Below are 12,617 nucleotides of genomic sequence, written 5' to 3'. Positions count from 1 at the left end.
TTTAGTTTTTTGAGAGTCTTCCACAGTGGTTGGTTTCCATCCCCTCCAGCTGTGTATTATGTTTCTTTTGGTCACATTCTCAGCAGAATTTGTGGTTTTGTTTAGTTTAGTTTGAGACTAAGGGTCTTGCTATGTAGCCCTGGAACTCCTGTGTTGTCTAAGCTGATCTTGAACTCACAAAGATTTACCTGCCTCATTACCAATTGATGGAATTAAAGGTGTGCGCCATCACACGTGGTGTGTTGTTTAAAATTTCTTAGTAATGGTCACTCTGGGATGAGACGGAATCTCATTGCAACTTAAAATTTTCTTTCTCTGATGGCTTGTGAGGCCGTGTCACCGATCTAAAGGTGGTACCTGGGAGAGTGGAGCCAATAAATGAGGCAGGCTGAGGTCTCATGCAATAGGTAACTTTATTCAGAGCATCTGACAGTTTATACTCTGGGGGTTAAGGAAAGTCGCATGAGTAAACTGAATAATTACATAGACAAGCCACACGTAGCAAGAACAGATACAAACAGCCAGTTGTAATGAATAATCTGAAGTAAACTCAGTCCTGTCAGCTACACCTGGGAGGGGCACGAGAGCACCTTTCAAGAACAGTTTCGTGTGTTTGAGGGAATTGAGGTCACAGGATTCTTTCTCGTTTTCTTGGAGTTTCTTCACAAGCACTCAGAATTCTCACATGACTCCTTTCTCGGGTGGTGTTTTGACAAGGTTGCCCATTTTTATATGCGTATTGGCTACGTATATTTCATTCTTTGAAAACTGTTCATTAGCCTACTGACTTCTTTTTTTTTAATTTTAAGGCAATCGCAGATGGTAATTATTCCATGACCTCTTTCTCGTCTTCATGTCTCGTGAATGTTCATTATTGGTGTAGAGGAAGTCCACTCATCTCTGTGTTGATCTTGTATTACTTCACTTTGCTGAAGGTGTTTATTAGATATGAGAATTTTCTGGTGAAATTATTTCATCTCCAAATAAGAGTGCTTTGACTTCGTTTCCCATTTATGTGCCTTTTCTTTTTTGTTTTATTGCTCCAGTTGAGATGTCAAGCGCCACAGTGAATTAGAGAAAGTGGTCACCCTTATTCAGTTCCTGATTTTGTTAGATATATTTTGAATTTTCTCTCATACAGTCATGCCTGGTTTCTCTACTCCTATGCTGTCACTTATTTCTTACTATGAAGAAAGATTCTGAGTGTATTAAGATGATTGTATGATTTCTGTCTTTCTCACCCCCCCCCCCACTTTGTGTCTTCTTTAAAATACTTTCAGTATTATTTTGACTTTTTTTTTTAAATTAGGTAAGTTTGTTCTTTGACAATTTCAAACGTGTGTGTATATGTATTCTGATTGTTCTCACTTTTTTTTTTCTTTTGGCCTTTTGGGTTTTTGTTTGTTTTGTTTGTTTTTTGCTTTTTCCAGACAGGGTTTCTCTGTGTGACCCTGGCTGTTCTGGTACTCACTCAATAGACCAGGCTAGCCTGCAACTCAGAGATCTGCCTGCCTCTGCTTTCTGAGTGTTGGGATTATAGGCGTGTGCCACCACTGCCTGGCTTCACCTTTTCTTATCTCCCTTCCTCCTCTCTCACTCGAATCCTTACATAAATACCTTTCTCAGAGTCATGTCTTTTTATACAATTTTGTGACCAAGGCCATTTGTTGACATGGTCTTTATTGTGCAGCCTATTTTTCTCTTGAGTTTTTCTCTTTTTGACATTATTCTTCCTTAGCTTCTCTTTTTTCCAGTAGTATTTGACCCTGTTAGCCATTCTTCGACTAATAAGTCCGACTTAGTCCGACTTCTGACTCTCTTAGATTATTCTCTCTCCCCAGTGGATACTTCTTATTCTGTTTTCCCATGAACAATGGTAGTATCATGGACTTTCCTATTGTGTGAGCTTTCCTTTGGTATCTTCATTTTATTTCTGAGATTTCAAATGCATATCCCAAAGTTACCAGAAATAATGGTATCGCTATCAATGATCTCAATATGTTTAAAGACCAAACACTGAACATTAGGACAATGACATGTATTTCCTTGGCATTCTTATTGCTGGAGCCCTAGAGAGCAACCAGAAGCTAATTTTCAGATAAATGACTTACACATTAAAAAATAGTCCATGCTCCCAAGAAAACGTTTTAAATCATAACTTAAAAAAATAACTTAAGGAGAATCATTGTCTTTGCTTGATCATGTTAGTGAATTATGAAACCTTTTTCTGTATTAATTAAAATATCTAATCTTCATGCACTATATAAACCAACAATACTTTTGTAGAAATAGAATACAGTCTTGGGAACAATTGTAACTTACTTACACTTAGCTAAGTTTGCTTTACAAAAGTTGTGGTCGTACATCTCTTTATTCCAACCAGAAAGTCAAAACCCTAAATATCCTAATCTCCTGTAAGCCCACCCAAAGTACTTTAAAAATTTTTAAAAATTCTTTGAGTATTTCATATATACATACGGTATTTTACTCAAATCTGCTCTTATTCTCTCCCATCCAGCTCTTACCAGAACCCCCCTAACATGTTCCTCTCCTAATCTAACCTACATTTTGTTTTCTTTTTGCGACAGGGTCTCTCTGTGTCATCCTGACTATTTTGGATCTTGCTCTGTAGACCAGGGTGGCCTTGAATTCACAGAGACCTGCCTGTTTCTGCCTCTCAGGTTCTGAGATTTAAGGCAGGTGCCACTATGACCGGCTTTATGCGCTTTTTAAAAAGCCCACCTAGTCTAGTTAGGTGCATGGGTGCAGGGCCATACTCAAGAACATAGGCAACTTACTGGGGGCCACATTCCAGAAAAAACCTGAGTATTCCTCTTCCAGCAGCAATCAACTGCCAACAGCACATCAGCAAGGGGTGGAGCATTGTGAGCCCTTCTTCCCGCCATGCTAGGATTTTGACTGTCTTGATCTTGTGCAGGTCTTGTGCACGCAACCACAGCTGTTGGTAATTCATGTGTGCAAATGCATTGTCACGTTCAGTGATTCTCTTCAGTCTTTCCGCCACTTTCCCATGTTCTCTGAGTCTTGTGGGTAGTGAGCATGATGTATATGTCCCACTTAGGGTCCAGCACTCCATAATCTTTATATTAACCACCAACCCCTGCCAAAAGAAGCTTTGCTGATGAGGGTGAAAGCTGCATTAATTTATGAATATAAAGATAAGTTTTTAGAAGATGGTTTGATACACATAGCAAAATAATTGTAGGTTCTGTCTCCCTAGCCAAGGGTTCTTAGCTTAGTTAACAGTACGAAGCATGAATTCTTGTCTTGTGGAATAGATCTTACACCTAATTAGAAAGCAGCTGGTTACTCCTTCAGCATCTCATGTTACTATGGTTCCAATGTCTGGCATGCTAGACCAGTTGTTATGTTACCATTGCTATGGCTTGGTGAGACTGTTTTTGACCACCCCCCCTACACCTTCCCCTCCCCACTACCTAGCAACCTGCATAGCACCTCCCAGTGCTATGAACTCTTACCAGTAGGGAGGAAACTTCCAGGTCACTGCCAGCTGGATTTTTTTTTTTTTTCCTGCATGACTCAAATATGTAGTCTTACCATAAAGTTCTGATTAGTTTCCAAGAACAATTACAATTGTTTACAGCCATACTATGCAGGAATCTATAGAATCCCCTTAACCAACAACTCCGGGGAAGTCACACACCCTGGTGCTGGCCATTTTGATTGATAACCTGTAATGTCTGAAAGAAGCATTATCCCCCCATGTATCTCTCCCTGTCTCCCCTCCTCTGACCGTTCAAAGCTAGGATCCACATAGGAGAGGGAACATATGGTACTTGTCTTCCTGGGTCTGGGTTGCCAGACTCAAAGTGATTACCAGCTCCATTTACCTGCGAGTTTAGTAATTTTATTTCTCTTTATGTTGAATACTAGTCTGCAGATGAAAAGACAGCTCAGTGGTTATAAGCACCTGTTGTTCTTGCAGATCTGTGTTTGATTCCCAGCACTTATTGTTCAGGAGACCTGGTGCTCTCTTCTGACCTCCATGGGCACCAGGCACACATACGATGCGCAGACGTACATGCAGATAAAGCACTCATATGCACAAAATGACATTTTAAGATATAGAAATGAAGAAAAGAATATAACTCCACTGTGTTTGTGTGAACTACATTTCCATGACCCTCCATCAGTTGATGGCTACCTAGGCTGCTCCTATTTCCAAACTGTTGTGAATAAAACAGCAAAGAACACGGCTTTGCAAGTAGCTCTGTTGTAGAATATAGAGCCCGTTGGCTATATGCCCAGAAGTGGTAAATCTGGGTCATGTTGGAAGTTCTATTTATAGTTTTTTATTTTTTGAGAAGCCCCACATTGATTTCCTTAGTGGCTGTATCAGTTTGCACCCTCACCAACAGTGGACGAGAACCCTCCTTCCCCCAAGCCTCACTAGCATCTGTTCCTATTTGTTTTCTTGAACTTAGCTCTTCTGGCTGAGGCGAGAGGAGCTCTCCGTGTAGTTTAATTTTGCATTTCCCTGATGTCTAAGGATGCGGAACATTTTTCAAAATGATTTCTTAGCCATTTTCCTGTTGTGTAGGTTGTTGAGATTGTCAAGATACTTTTGAGGACCAGGGGCTCTCATATCACTCCCAGAAGAGAAATAAAGGCAAAATTACTTACAGAGGGAAACTAAAGACCAAACTTATGTCTATGAGAGGTGGTGGGTCTAAGAATTTGAAATCTGACGCATTTCTGCTGTTTGAGTCTTCAGACAAAGGAAGTTCTGAAACAGTTTAGCAATTGTAGGAGCCTAGAGGGTTCGCACATTTGTTCAAGGGTTGTGCCACATTCATAGAAGTCCGTTTTATGAACTCAACCAGTTGTTACCCATAGTTTAGAGCTATGGGCTCTTGGGCTGTTAAAATATTGTGACTTAAAGAAAACAAAACATTGTGACTTTGCAAAAGTTATACTGTGTGTGTGTGTGTGTCCTCTGTCTTCCATCTTTTGCTTAGTTTTTTTATGTGCATATTATGCATTGAACTCTGATTGTTTATCTGCTTTCTCTGTCCTCCCTCAGTGCTTCCCTGTGCAGGAGGCGGTCCCTTAGCTTGTTCACCCTGAGAACTCTCTCTTGGTGCCTTTGCCTACTACCAGTATGCACTGCTGTCTTAGGGTTTTACTGCTGTGAACAGATACCATGACCAAGACAACTCTTATAAGGACAACATTTCATTGGGGCTGGATTACAGGTTCAGGTTATCATCATGGTGGGAGCATGACAGTGTCCAGGCAGGCATGGTGCAGGAGGAGCTGAGAGTTCTACATCTTCTTCTGAAGGCTGCTAGCAGAATACTGGCTTCCAGGCAGCTAGGATGAGAGTCTTAAAGCCCACACCCACAGTGACACATCTACTTCAATAAGGCCATATCTCCTAATAATGCCATTCCCTGGGCCAAGCATATACAAACCATCACATTCCACTCCCTGGAGCCCATAGGCTTTTCAAACACATGAGTCTATGGGGACCATACCTAGCCATAGCATAATAAAAAACTACATTTAGTCTAACTTCCAAAGTCCCCATACTCTATAGCAGTCTCAACATTGTTAAAAGTCCAAAGTTCAATCTCTTCTGAGATTTCATCCAGTCACTTAACTGTAAGCAAGACAGGAAACCATCAGGGCAAACTCCAAACTCTGCATCTCCATGTCTGATGTCAAAGCAGTCTTCAGATCTCCACTTTTTTTCCATCTTTGTTGATTGCAACAAACTTCTTTCTCCTGGGCTTGTTCCCAGGAGAAGATATCCCATGGCTCTAACATTTCAAATATCTTGGTCTTGAAGGCAACTTCAACATTAAAGCTTCTTGTTCCAATGTCTGGGATCCACACATGATCTTCTGGCCTTCTCCAAAGGGCTTGGGTCATATCTCCATCTAGGCTCTGGTTGACTCCATTGCTGCTGCTGTTCTTGGTGATCATCCTATGGTACTGGCATCTTCAATATGCTGGGTCTTCTGCTGCAACTAGGTTCCACCAATAGCCTCTCATAGGCTATCTTCATGGTGACAAACCTCAACTTGTTTTTATGACCCTTTCAGTCCTGGGCTGTCAACTGTACCTGAAGCTGCATCTTTACCAATGGCCTTCCCTGGCCTCTCACAGTGCCAAGCCTCAGCTGCTCTCCATGACCCCTTTATACTTAAAAAAAAAAAAAAAAAAAGTACCACCTGGGTGACTCTTACACATTACCAAGTCCAGCTGCAGCATGAGGTACAACCTTGGCTATCTCTGGAACACAGCTTCTTTGTGCTCTCAGAAAATGCTTCCCAGATTTCACTTCAATGATGCTGGTCTCTTCTTAATCACCACTAATTTCTTAGCTCCAGCTAACCAGCATCAATTGTCCCAGTAGTCCCTTCTATTCTGAACTCTAAAGTCAGAGCCACATGGCCAAAGCTGCAGGAACTTGCTCTGTCCCCAGCTGGCCTTGAACTCTGAGATCTGCTTGGTTTTATCTACTGGATTTAAACACCTATATCTCCCTGCCTGGACTTAAATTCTCCTGGGTGGGATCTTGCCCTAAAGCCTCACTCCCTTAATCTGTTATCTTCTAGATTGTAGGATTCTGCTCCATTCTACTTTGCAGTGCCCCTTTAATACTTGAACCATATATTTTGTATTTTTCCTTTCTCAGCTTGCTCCTTTTTATTAAAATGCTCTTCATAAGAGTAAACCTTAGTAATAACACAACAGAATCTATACCAGGCTGTTTTGAGACTTCCTTTTTCAAAGCAATTAATCTAAATCTCTTCATCTTAGCCTCAGGCAGACTCTTTGGACAGTGGCAAAAAGCAGTCACATTCTTCACCAAAATACCACACATAACTGAAATTCGTCTCCACTGAAACCTCTTGGGCCAGGTCTGCACAGTTCAAATCACTCTCAGGCAACAAAGTCTTCCATATTCCTACTAGGATGGCTCATTAAGTCCCATTTAAAGGATTCCACTGCTTTCCAAATCCAAAGTCCCCAAATCCAAATTCTTCCAAACGAAAGCATGGTCAGGCCTATCACTGCAATACCCCAGTCCCTAGTACCAACTTCTGTCTTAGTTAGGGTTTTACTGCTGGGAACAGACACCATGACCAAGGCAACTCTTCTAAGGACAACATTCAATTGGGGCTGGCTTACAGGTTCAGAGGTTCAGTCCATTATCATCAAAGTGGGAGCATGGCAGTGTCCAGGCAGACACAGTGCAGGAGGAGCTGAGAGTTCTACATCTTCATCTGAAGGCTGCTAGGAGAAGACTGGCTTCCAGGAAGCTAGTATGAGGGTCTTAAAGCTCACACCCACAGTGACATACTTCCTCCAACAAGGCCACACCTCCTAATAGTGCCACTTCCTGGGTCAAGCATATACAAACCATCCCAACTGCCCACATTCTGCTGGCGTAGGCTTTTATCCAGAAATCTGTTTTTCATTCTTGAGATTCCTTTTCCTCCTTCTTGACTTGAGTCCTTTCTTACTGAATCTAGCCCATATTGGTTACTTTTTCTTGTTGCTGTGGGAAAATATGGACAAAAGCAACTTAAGAAGTGTTTGTTTTGGCTCACCATTCGGGGTATAGTCCACCATAGTGGTGAAGTCAAGGCAGCAGGTGGCTGAAAAAGCGGGTCACATTATATCCACAGTGAGAAGAGAGCAAGGAGTGTCTGCTTCCTGTAAGCTCTCTGTGGACCCATCCATCATGGGGCTGGAACCAAGCTTAGATGGTCTGGTAGAGCAGTATTTACTCTTAACTGATGAGCCATCTCTCCTGGCCCCCACTTGTGCTTGTTTCCATGGCAATTCCTAATCTTAATTTTGAACGTCTCTGTATAAACTTTAATCTGTGACTCTGGGCCTATGTGCTGGGTGCTCTCTTGGTTCAGTGGCTTTGCGTGGAATGTTCTCTTCTCTATGCTCTTCTGAGCCCCTAACTTTATTTTTTCCTGCCATCATCTTTTGCATATCCTTTGAAACGACCTTCACAGGTTGATGGTCTGTCCCACCTCTTTTGACATTCTTCTGTCACCACTTCTATTTATACTTACATTGCTTATTTGAATATTGAGCCCCCCTCTTAGAGCATACACTCTTTTTTTTAAAAAAAAAAAACTTATTTATTTATTTATTTATTATGAATACACTGTAGCTGTCTTCAGACACACCAGAAGAGAGCATCAGATCCCATTACAGATGGTTGTGAGCCACCATGTGGTTGTTGGGAATTGAACTCAGGACCTCTGGAAGAACAGTCAGTGCTCTTTACCACTGAGCCATTTTTCCAGCCCTGAGATCATACACTCTTGAAAATCTATAGACTCTGTGCTATAACACCACAGTCTGAATGTAGCTTGCCCTGCAATTAGAGCCTCAGTGAATGTTACGTGATTGAAGTTCTCAAGTGCCTGGATGCACAGGAGATTCTCCGTGCTCCTCCATCCATGAGGTTATTGCAAAGGTGATAGATCGTGTTGTAATGTAGCACTAGAGTTTTCTTTTTGGTCTTGTGTTATCATTTTCCTGTGAAACGTCATTAGGGGATTGTAAAACTTCACTTGGATAAAAGAGGTTTGCTACTAAATTACAGGGAATGAATAAACATATCCCCAGAGTGTCCAAGTCTGCAGGAGAGGCCATCTATTATTCAACAAATGCTCTGTATTATAATTTTCTCGGTGACCTTTTGAGAAGGAGATCTGCCTTTCTAATAGTTCCTAGTCTCTGAAGATGGCCACTGGAAAAGATTCCTTGCTCACATCTCCTCCCCGCACGTCTGCAGATGTGCTAAGCAGTTATTAAGATACCTGAGTGAGAACCTTAGTTACTCTGGGGCTATGAGGTTAACTGCAGAAGAAATAGTCTTCCAGGCATCTGTTCGAATGGAAGGGGCTGAAGAATTAGATCAAATGTGGTGCCCATCAGAGACCAGGCCTTTGAAGTCACTTAGCATTGGATGGCAATTTGCTCCTGGGTCTCCTTGCTAGTGCGAGGAGACTGAAATTTGGGGAATTTTCATTTACAATTCCAGAAAGTGAGTTGCCGGTGTCCATTGTAAATTCATTCATGGGGTCAGAAAGTCAGGACTGGGAATCCAGCAGATCACACATAGTGAACAGGTGAATAGAAGATATATTCCTGTTATTTTCCATCACCGTGGACTAGGGGCATCCAAGGTCTGAGTCTGGGTGTGTAGTTTGAGCTGCCGAGTAGATTTCAGGGCACTCAGTAGATGCGAAGGACTTGACTGGTGGCTAGCAGATACTCTGAGGAGTTAGAGAGCATCAGATTATCACCCTCAGAAGCACTTCCTGTTCACTCCAGGCATGGGCCACCCTCACTTCATCTCCACAGAGCTGGAGATTTGCAGGTTAGGTATCCCCAGTGGGGAGTGGGTGTGGGCACAGGCTAGAGTTTCAGTATCTGGGGAAGATCATCCACCTGCTTGTGTGATTGAGATGTTCTTTCTGCCCTCTCACTTTACAGTGGCACTAGCCTCCCTTGTAAGGTAGTGGTTCCACTCTCCTCACCATGGACTCATTGTCCACAAACATGTTTTTTAAAAGACAGGGTTTCATGTAGCCCAGTAGCTCAGGCTGGCCTCGAACTCATAGAGTCCAGGATGACCTTGAACTTCTGAACCTCCTGCTCTAGTGCTGGGATTTCAGGTAGGTATCCTTTTTATAATGCAGTGCCAAAGCTTGTTTGTTTGTTTTAAAGGGTCTTCTTTCATACTAGGCAAGCACTCTAACAATTGAGCCACATCTCCAGCCGTGTGTGGACTAACTCCTGAGAGAACAAATACAGTTTAGGAGAAAGGAATGGAGAGCTGTACTTTCTGAGAATGCCTTCAGGGCCATGCTGCGGGCAAGACGCTCTCTACACATGACCTAACTGAATCTCAAGATGGCGCTGCGAGGTGTGCAATACCTGTCTGAAAATGCATGCACGCACGCACTCACTGCACGCATGCATGTACACGCGCACGCACGTATGCACATATGCACATACGCACATGGGGGGTGGGGTGGGCAGGAGGTTGGCTATCTACCTACCTCCCTTGGTAATTCAGCCTGCTCCTCTTGCAGAAGCCGGGAGGCAGGAGGATCTTGAAAGCATCATTTCAGTTCTGTATTCAGGCCATTCGTTTCCTGTGTCTGCTCTAAGCTGCATGACTGACGCGTCAGCCTCCTGCTCCCCAGAGTCAACATCAGATGACAGTTTTTGCTCCCAAGGAGCTTCTGTTAGTCAGATTTCCCCCTCTTGGTGCTCACTGGGATGCTCTTTGGCCACTCTGATAGGAGCCTGTTGGACAACAGAGGCCAGGATGCTTTGAATTTGCCAGCACCCAGCAGCTGCCCAGTCTGCTCTTGGTACTCAGGTGATGGCGGCATTGAGGGTGGAAAGTTGTTAGCCATAACCCTGACTCTCCCTTCAAGGGGCCTGTTTGTAATTTGACACCTGTGTGTGCTCATGTTCATGTGTGTACAGCATATATGCACATGCGTGTTTGGACATGTAGGCCAGGGGACAATCAATATCAGATGCACATCTAGTTTTTATTTGTTTTGAGTCAGGGTCTCTCACTGGCTAGGAGTTTGCCAACAAGCTTAGGCTGGCTGGCCGGTGACCTTTCAGGGATCTACCTGTCCCTCCCTCCTCCACACGGGGATTACAGGTTAATCCACCATGTCTGGTATTTTACCTAGGTTCTGAGGCACACACTCAAAGCTTTCAAAGAAAACATTTTATGAGCTGAGCCCTCCCCCCAGCCCCTGCTTTGGAACTCCTTGCTTTAATTTTTTCTTTTGTTTGCAACCATTCAGAACCTTGGTCTCCTCGTTCATTACGTTGGGCTTGTGGAAAGCAAAGAACATGTCAGGCATGTTCTCAGGTCATAGTAGATGACCCAGTAATTCTCTTTGCCACTGTTTGCAAACTTCATTCCTGTCCCGTCCAGGATTCCTCATCTCTGGGTTAGGCTAATGCTGCTTCTGCACCAGGAAAAACAGCTTCCGTCTGAGCAGTTTGTGCTTCTACCCCTCCGTGGCTGTTGACTTTCGAGAGATCCTCTGCTCAGCAGGGAAACTGCCATCTGCTCTCCGTCCCAACTGTTCTAAACTTCATTCCCTTTGGGCTGTGTGTGCTTCAATGGAGCAGTCATGGAGGATTGGGAATAAGGGGTACTTAAGACTCTGGGCTTGCCTGGCATGTGACTTGGGGGTGCCCGCACAGGTTGGCTTGGTTGGCCAGTGAACAGTGTTGTCTGTACTAATGTTCTTAGCTGTGTGACCCAGCAAATGGTTTAATATTCTTAAGGATCTGCTTCGGGGGGTGAAGGCAATTCTGGGGGTGGCCCTGCTTCTCATTTCTCTCACTGAAGTATCTAGAATCACCCCCAACCCAACATCACCAGAGTCCCAGGAGATGGGACCCAGGCAATAGCTTTTAAAGTTCCCATGTTCTTCCTGTATGTGGTGGAAGTCAAGGCCAATCTCCTCTGTCCTTGTCAGTGATGCTTGACCAGGCCTGTCTCCTCAGCACTACAGCTGAACGCGCCTGTGATGTGTGAGCTGCTCCTTAAGCGAGTTCTGCCTTCACAGCCTCAGAAGCCAGGCAGCACTGGTTGGGACTTAGGGCTTTACCCTAGTTGGGTTTCAAGGAGCAACTCTGCCAGGGTCCTCACCAGCGCCCCCTGCAGTCTGCCTTGTGTGTCCCAGCCTCTCACCTGTGTGAGCTTGCCTTTTACATGTTCCTGTGGTGATGCCGCCAAATCCAGTCCCCCTCACCCCCTTTCTTCATTAACAACCCTTACGTTGCTTAGCTTCCTTCCTTCCTTCCTTTCTTTCTTTCTTTCTTTCTTTCTTTCTTTCTTTCTTTCTTTCTCTTTCTTCCTCTCTCTCTCTCTCTCTCTCTCTCTCTCTCTCTTTCTCTCTCTCCCTCCCTCCCTCCCTCCCTCTTCCTCTCTTTCTTTCTTTCTTTCTTTCTTTCTTTCTTTCTTTCTTTCTTTCTTTCTTTCTTTCTTTCTTTCTTCCCCCTCCCCCTTTTGTTGCTTCCTAGTAAAGAGAGGTTGGCCAGTGAGCTTTATAAAGTCAGAGGGTAGAGTTCTGGAAAGTTCCTAAAAGCTTGGTCATCAAGGCAGTAATACCACTCTCTCTTTAGTCCTTACTGTCTTTTCTCCTGCCTGGAACGTGAATACTCAGGATAGTGTTCTGTTGACCACAATGATACAACAAGGGTAGAAGCCACATGCTTGGGTTGGCAGTTGGAGAATACAGAGGAGCCTTAGGGTTAAGAAGAATGGGAACTACCACCGAAGGGAAAAGTATCAGCTCAGGACTCCCAAGACGGAGTTCTCAGAGCAAATTCTCAGCACAGAGGAGATGTATTTGCCCCAGAGGGACAGAGGGCATGGGTAAGGGACAAAGACAAGAGAAAAAGGAAGAGAGAGAGAGAGGGCAAGGGGAACAAGAGGGAGAGGATGAGGAGAACAAGGGAAAGAGCAAGGGAGAGAGGGGGAGGGGTATTTGTCCTGGAGGACAAAGGGCTGCCTCTGGATAGAGAGGAGACAGATGTGGCTCAAA

This window comes from Arvicanthis niloticus, chromosome 22, assembly GCF_011762505.2.
Source record: "Arvicanthis niloticus isolate mArvNil1 chromosome 22, mArvNil1.pat.X, whole genome shotgun sequence".
NCBI lineage: Eukaryota > Metazoa > Chordata > Mammalia > Rodentia > Muridae > Arvicanthis > Arvicanthis niloticus.
Note: the sequence above shows the minus strand (reverse complement) of the source record.